The sequence below is a fragment of the Hypanus sabinus genome, chromosome 31, assembly GCF_030144855.1.
Source record: "Hypanus sabinus isolate sHypSab1 chromosome 31, sHypSab1.hap1, whole genome shotgun sequence".
NCBI lineage: Eukaryota > Metazoa > Chordata > Chondrichthyes > Myliobatiformes > Dasyatidae > Hypanus > Hypanus sabinus.
Genome location: NC_082736.1, coordinates 34,355,319 through 34,363,856, shown reverse-complemented (window position 1 = coordinate 34,363,856; position 8,538 = coordinate 34,355,319).

The following is an 8,538-nucleotide window of genomic DNA, read 5'->3' as shown; positions in this document are numbered from 1 at the left end:
CGAGGGGGCGTGACTTTAAGGTGATTGGACGGGCGTCTAGGGGATGTCAGAGGTAGGGCTTTACACAGAGAGTGGTGGGTGTGTGGACCACCCTGCCAAGGGTGGTGGTCGAGGCAAATACATTAGGGGTATGTAAGGGGCCCTTGGATAAGCACATGGGTTGTAGAAAAATGGAGGGCGATATGGGAGGGAAGGGTTAGATTTGATCTTGGAGTAGGTTAAAGGGTCAGCACGACATTGTGGGCTGAAGGGCCTGCAACTGCGCCTGTAATCTTCCTGTGTCCTTTGTCCCTGCCGTTCAACGAACTTCGACAGATGCTCTGCAGAAAGCATCTTGGCTGTTGACATCCCGGTCTGGAAGGACGCACGGGAACGGGCGGGGCTGGGGGAGAGACGTGGACAAGGGTTTAAGAACGCAACTCGTTAAACTCTCTCGGCTGTTCCCCCCCCCCTCCCCCAGGAAATCTGGCCGGGACATCGACATCAAAAGTCACGGGAAATGTTGAAGCGTTGGGCGGCATCTTGAAATCGACGGACTCCAGCCGCTGAAAATTAACGTCGTATTCGTCAGGGCTGCGAGATAATCACAGATTGTTGCTCGGAGCCAGACTGTGAATAAACCGGAGGTTCTTTTTTTTAAAAAAAAGAAGTGAATTTCTGTGGCGTCAGCGGTGTGTGCAGTTATCCCCCGCGGGCCGGGTCATCGGCAGCTGTGATTTTAAACCTCGGCCGCCACTCCTCCCCCCCAGCCCGCAGGAGGAGAGACAGCAGCCACTCAGCGGCGAATTCGCCGGTCAGCGAACCGCAGTGTGCGGCCGTCACGCCAAGTTAAACCAAATCCCCGAATTAAACAGATTGCTTTGTAAAACAGAAGAGCCCATGCCCCCCCCCCACCCACCTCCCATCCATGCTTTGCTCCAGTCACTCCATATCCCCTCGTGTCGGCCATTTACACCGGGAAAAGGAGGCGCTGGCTGTCCAGCCTATTGAACACAGAACATGCCCGCAATGTTGTGTCAAACCAGCTAAAAAGTAACTAACTATTAAACTAACTAACTAACTAACTAACTATTAAAAGTAACTAACTAAAAGTCACAACTATTCCCTCATTCCTACGCCATGTCCATATCCCTCCATCCTCCTCACATCCATGTGCTGATCCAAACGTCTCTTAAAAGCCTCTTATGTATTTGCCTCCGCCACCACCCCAGGCATCCACCCCTCTCTGAGTCAAAAACGTACCCCTTTGAAACGACCCCCTCTCACCTTCGATGCGTGCCCTCTGGTGTTGGACATTTCAACCCCGGGGAATCAGATACTCCCTGTCCACTCTGTCTCTACCTCTCATAATCTTATAAACCTCCATCAGATCACCCCTCGCCCTCCGACACTCCAGAGAAAACAGCCCAGGTTTGTCCAGCCTCTCCTGGCAGCTATTGCCTCCTATCATAAAATATTGATAATGTAAGGCCATAAGACAGAGAAGCAAAATGAGGCCGTTCAGCCCATCGAGTCTGCTCCAGAATTCCATCGCGGCTGATCTACTATCCCTCTCGGCCAAATTCTTCTCCCCGTAACCTTTGAGCCCCGACTAATCAAGAATTTGTCAACCTACGTTTCAAATACACTCAACGACCCGGCCTCCACCGCCGCCTCTGGCAACGAATTCCACAGATTCACCTCCCTCTGGCTAAAGAATTTCCTCCTCGGCTCTGATCTGAGGCAGTGCCCCCCCCCCGTCCTACACTCACTCACTCATCCTCTCAATATCTAGGCTATCTGGACCTTCCAATATTCCACAATTTTCAACGAGATTCCCCACCCCCCCCCCCACCTCCATTCTTCCAAACTCCAGCGAGGGAGCAATTTCAACTTTCCCGGTGTCAATATCTCTGAGAGTCCCTCAGAGGACCCGACGTGTCGGTGCAGCTACAAAGGAGACACGACGGAGGCCACATTTCATTAGGAGTTTGAAGAGATTTGGTTCGTCACCAAAACCACTGGCAAATTTCTACAGATGTACCGTGGGGAGCTTTCTGACCGGCTGCATCACCGTCTGGTATGGGTGGGGGGGGGGGCTACTGGACAAGATTGGAATAACCTGCAGAGAGCCTCATGACGGGCACTAGCCTCCAGGGGCGATGACTGAAAGAGGCCATGTTGTGTATTCATTATTTCAATCATGTTTGAGTGATCTTCTGTACATTTTGGTCGATTGAGCATTCGTTTGAAACAATTCGTGACGGGTTACATTTGAACATATCAAGTTAAAAAATTTTTAAAAAATACAAGCTCAGAGGCGCCACGTGCGCGCCTCGTTGAGAGTGAACGCGCACTTCCCGACTCGCGGCGTCTGGAAAGTAGCAACAGGCGATATCCAGCACCCAGGACATGCCCCGTTCTCACGGTTACCGTCAGGTACCTGAAGGCCCACGCTCAGCGATTCAGGAACGGCTTCTTCCCCTCTGCCATCAGGGAGGAGGTACAGGAGCCTGAAGACACTCACTCAGTGATTCAGGAACAACTTCTTCCCCTCTGCCATCAGGGAGGAGGTACAGGAGTCTGAAGACACTCACTCAGTGATTCAGGAACAGCTTCTTCCCCTCTGCCATCAGGGAGGAGGTACAGGAGCCTGAAGACACACACTCAGCGATTCAGGAACAGCTTCTTCCCCTCTGCCATCAGGGAGGAGGTACAGGAGCCTGAAGACACACACTCAATGATTCAGGAACAGCTTCTTCCCCTCTGCCATCAGGGAGGAGGTACAGGAGCCTGAAGACACACACTCAGCGATTCAGGAGCAGCTTCTTCCCCTCTGCCATCGAGAGGAGGTACAGGAGCCTGAAGACACACACTCAGCGATTCAGGAGCAGCTTCTTCCCCTCTGCCATCAGGGAGGAGGTACAGGAGCCTGGAGACACACACTCAACGATAAAGGAACAGCTTCTTCCCCTCTGCCATCAGGGAAGAGGTACAGGAGCCTGAAGACACACACTCAGCGATTCAGGAACAGCTTCTTCCCCTCTGCCATCAGGGAGGAGGTACAGGAGCCTGAAGGCACACACTCAACGATTCAGGAACAGCTTCTTCCCCTCTGCCATCTGATTTCTGAATGGACATTGAACCCATGAACACCACAGCACTATTTTTTTAATTTCTAATTTCGCGCTGTTCCTATATTAACATCACATGCCCGTGACGTTAAACCTGATTGCGATTTACCTTCGCTGTGACCCCGTTTCATCCGCGCTACGCGCTCGTGTGATGAGGAGGGCTCCCGGGCACGAAAGGGTTAACGCGAAAGGGGAGCGCTTGATGGTTCTGGGCCTGTGCGCGCATTTCAAATCAGACCCTTTGCCGTGCGCTCGTCCTTTCCAAAGCCCTGATTTAAGTTCTGCGTTCAGAGTAAATTTCATCACCAGAGCACGCACACATCACCACACACAACCCCTGAGGTTAATTTCCCTGCGGGCATCCTCAGCAAATCTATAGAATAGCAACTGTAAACAGCATCAGAGGGCAGAAGACAACAAACTGTGCCAGTGCAAATATAAATAAATATCAATAAATAACGAGAGCGTGAGATAAAGAGTCGTTAAAGTGAGATCATTGGTTGTGGGAGCATCTCAATGGATGGGCAAGTGAGTGAAGTTATCCCCTTTTGTCCAAGAGCCTGATGTTTGAGGGGTAGTAACTGTCCCTGATCCTGGTGGTGTGAGTCCTGAGGCTCCTGTACCTCCTACCTGATGGTTGAGGGGTAGTAACTGTTCCTGAACCTGGTGTTGCGAGTCCTGAGGCTCCTGTACCTCCTACCTGATGGTTGAGGGGTAATAACTGTTCCTGAACCTGGTGTTGCGAGTCCTGAGGCTCCTGTACCTTCTACCTGATGGTTGAGGGCTAATAACTGTTCCTGAACCTGGTGGTGTGGGGCCTGATGGTTGAGGGGTAGTAACTGTTCCTGAACCTGGTGTTGCGAGTCCTGAGGCTCCTGTACCTCCTTCCTGATGGCACAGCAGAAAGAAAAGAGCTGGGCCTGGGTGGTGGGGGTCCCTGATGATGGATGTCGCTTTCCTACGCAGCATTTCCTCTGCCGATGTGCTCTTTGGTACGGAGGGCTTTACCCGCGATGGACTGGGCCGAACCCGCTACCTTTTCTAGGATTCCCCATCAAGGGCATTGGGCATTCCCACACCAGCCTGTGATGCAGCCAATCAATACACTGTCCACCACACATGGAGGGAAGTTTGTCGAAGTTCCAGACGTCACGCTGAATCTTTGCAGACTCCCGAGGAAGTAGAGGCGCTGCCATTTCCTACCGGGCCCTGTGAAATATTAACTTACCTGGGTTTCAGCACTTAAGTTACAGAGAAAGGTTGAACAAGTTAGGTCTTTATTCTTTGGAGCGTAGAAGGTTGAGGGAGGACTTGATAGAGGTATTTAAAATTATGAGGGGGATAGATAGAGTTGACGTGGATAGGCCTTTTCCATTGAGAATAGGGGAGATTCAGACGAGAGGACATGAGTTGAGAGTTAGGGGGCAAAAGTTTAGGGGTAACACCAGGGGGAATTTCTTTACTCAGAGATTGGTAGCTGTGTGGAACGAGCATCCAGTAGAAGTGGTAGAGGCAGGTTCGGTATTGTCATTTAAAGTAAAATTGGATAGGTATATGGACAGGAAAGGAATGGAGGGTTATGGGCTGAGTGCAGGTCGGTGGGACTAGGTGAGAGTAAGCGTTCGACACGGACTAGAAGGGCCGAGATGGCCTGTTTCCGTGCTGTAAGTGTGATATGGTTATATGGGTCAGTGGGACTAGGTGAGAGTAAGCGTTCGGCACGGACTAGAAGGGCCGAGATGGCCTGTTTCCGTGCTGTAATTGTGATATGGGTCAGTGGGACTAGGTGAGAGTAAGCGTTCGGCACGGACTAGAAGGGCCGAATGGCCTGTTTCCGTGCTGTAATCGTGATATGGTTATATGGGCCAGTGGGACTAGGTGAGAGTAAGCGTTCGGCACGGACTAGAAGGTCCGAGATGGCCTGTTTCCGTGCTGTAATCGTTATATGGTTATATGGGCCAGTGGGACTAGGTGAGAGTAAGCGTTGGGCATGGACTAGAAGGGCCGAATGGCCTGTTTCCGTGCTGTAATCGTGATATGGTTATATGGGTCAGTGGGACTAGGTGAGAGTAAGCGTTCGGCACGGACTAGAAGGGCCGAGATGGCCTGTTTCCGTGCTGTAATCGTTATATGGTTATATGGGCCAGTGGGACTAGGTGAGAGTAAGCGTTGGGCATGGACTAGAAGGGCCGAATGGCCTGTTTCCGTGCTGTAATCGTGATATGGTTATATGGGTCAGTGGGACTAGGTGAGAGTAAGCGTTCGGCACGGACTAGAAGGGCCGAGATGGCCTGTTTCCGTGCTGTAATCGTGATATGGGTCAGTGGGACTAGGTGAGAGTAAGCGTTCGGCACGGACTAGAAGGGCCGAGATGGCCTGTTTCCGTGCTGTAATCGTGATATGGTTATATGGGCCAGTGGGACTAGGTGAGAGTAAGCGTTCGGCACGGACTAGAAGGGCCGAGATGGCCTCTTTCCGTGCTGTAATTGTTATATGGTTATGTGGTTTTTAACACCCAAGGATTTAAAGTCGCTCACCCTCTCCAGCTCTGATCCCGCGATGAGGGCTGGCTCGTGGACCTCTGGTTTCGCGCTCCTGAAGTCCACAATCAGCTCCCGGGTCTCGTTGTCGCTGAGAGAGAGCTTGTTGTTGTGGAACCACTCGGCCAGGTTTTCAATCCCCCCCCCCCCCCCCCCCGTATCCCGTTTCGGCCCGCAGCGTGGCATCGGAGCGGATAGGCGTAAGGCGACTGGAGCACACGGCCTCGCGTACGCTACTTGCTTCTGTCAGATTCAGGTCCCCCAGTAAAACGCGCCGCTGGCGTTAACATCCAGCGCGACACAAGGAGGGGCTCGGGGCAGCCCGCATTCCCACGACGCTCTGCAGGACAACGCAGGGCACAGCGAGTGACGAAGGAGACCCCTCCCGCACACATCTGCAGCCCCCCACCCCCACCCCGGGGCAGGTCGCCTCCCGCCTCGCGGATTCGCGGACATGGGGCATTCGGCTTCCCCAGCGGACTCGCAGGGACTCTCGGCCCCGACTCCCGGACATCCCGCTGGCCTTCGGGCTTTGTCGCGGGCCCCCGATCAGCCTCCAGGCTCTCCCCGGGCTTCTCCCGCCTCCCACAGGTTGGCGCTGGCGACGCTGGGGCACGTCGCTCCTCCCGACGCACCTGAGACAGGGCTGACCGTCCGGGCGCTGTGTTCATGGACTAACGCCCCGGACCCCTGCTGTGTGGGTGGGCTGAGTTCCTCGTCACAGGATCTCCGGGAGCTGACCGGCTCCAGGAATGCTGCATTCCGTGTCGGGGCTCAGGCATTTAGGAGCCGGACTGAAAGATAGGGCCATTATGAAGAGGGGATGGGTGGATCCAGGTGAGGGGGAGTGATGGACAGTCGGAGGAGGGAGAGTGGGAATAGTGACAGAGACTGGGAGGGGATGGGTGGGGAGGTGAGGGGGAGTGACGGACAGTCGGAGGAGGGAGAGTGGGAATAGTGACAGAGACTGGGAGGGGATGGGTGGGGAGGTGAGGGGGAGTGATGGACAGTCGGAGGAGGGAGAGTGGGAATAGTGACAGAGACTGGGAGGGGATGGGTGGGGAGGTGAGGGGGAGTGACGGACAGTCGGAGGAGGTGGGGAGTGGGAATAGTGACAGAGACTGGGAGGGGATGGGTGTGGAGGTGAGGGGGAGTGATGGACAGACGGAGGAGGGAGAGTGGGAATAGTGACAGAGACTGGGAGGGGATGGGTGGATCCAGGTGAGGGGGAGTGATGGACAGTCGGAGTAGGGAGAGTGGGAATAGTGACAGAGACTGGGAGGGGATGGGTGAGGAGGTGAGGGGGAGTGATGGACAGACGGAGGAGGTGGGGAGTGGGAATAGTGACAGAGACTGGGAGGGGTGGGTGGGGAGGTGAGGGGGAGTGACGGACAGTCGGAGGAGGGAGAGTGGGAATAGAGACAGAGACTGGGAGGGGATGGGTGGGGAGGTGAGGGGGAGTGATGGACAGACGGAGGAGGGAGAGTGGGAATAGTGACAGAGACTGGGAGGGGATGGGCGGGAAGGTGAGGGGGAGGGATGGACAGACGGAGGAGGGAGAGTGGGAATAGTGACAGACACTGGGAGGGGGTGGGTGGGGAGGTGAGGGGGAGGGATGGACAGACGGAGGAGGGAGAGTGGGAATAGTGACAGAGACTGGGAGGGGATGGGTGGGGAGGTGAGGGGGAGTGATGGACAGACGGAGGAGGGAGAGTGGGAATAGTGACAGAGACTGGGAGGGGATGGGTGGGGAGGTGAGGGGGAGTGATGGACAGACGGAGGAGGAGAGTGGGAATAGTGACAGAGACTGGGAGGGGATGGGTGGGGAGGTGAGGGGGAGTGATGGACAGACGGAGGAGGGAGAGTGGGAATAGTGACAGACACTGGGAGGGGGTGGGTGGGGAGGTGAGGGGGAGTGATGGACAGACGGAGGAGGGAGAGTGGGAATAGTGACAGAGACTGGGAGGGGATGGGTGGGGAGGTGAGGGGGACTGATGGACAGACGGAGGAGGAGAGTGGGAATAGTGACAGAGACTGGGAGGGGATGGGTGGGGAGGTGAGGGGGAGTGATGGACAGACGGAGGAGGGAGAGTGGGAATAGTGACAGACACTGGGAGGGGATGGGTGGATCCAGGTGAGGGGGAGTGATGGACAGTCGGAGGAAGAGGAAGGTAGTGGTGACAGAGGGTGGGGTTGAGGGGAGAGGGTTGTGAGTGTGTGAGGGGGAGAGGGGATGCAGCGGCAGGTGTGTGGGTTTGTGTGGTTTAATGTAACTTGCAGTATTTTTTTCCGTTTCGGAATGTAAATTCAGGACATAGGTCAGTGATAGCAAGTCTGTATCAAATTCAGGAACAGCTTCTTCCCCTCTGCCATCAGGGAGGAGGTACAGGAGCCTGAAGACACACACTCAGCGATTCAGGAACAGCTTCTTCCCCTCTGCCATCAGGGAGGAGGTACAGGAGCCTGAAGACACACACTCAGCGATTCAGGAACAGCTTCTTCCCCTCTGCCATCAGGGAGGAGGTACAGGAGCCTGAAGACACACACTCAGCGATTCAGGAACAGCTTCTTCCCCTCTGCCATCAGGGAGGAGGTACAGGAGCCTGAAGACACACACTCAGCGATTCAGGAACAGCTTCTTCCCCTCTGCCCTCAGGGAGGGGGTACAGGAGCCTGAAGACACACACTCAGTGATTCAGGAACAGCTTCTTCCCCTCTGCCATCAGGGAGGAGGTACAGGAGCCTGAAGACACACACTCAGTGATTCAGGAACAGTTTCACCCCCTCTGCCATCAGGGAGGGGGTACAGGAGCCTGAAGACACACACTCAGCGATTCAAGAACAGCTTCTTCCCCTCTGCCATCAGGGAGGGGGAACAGGAGCCT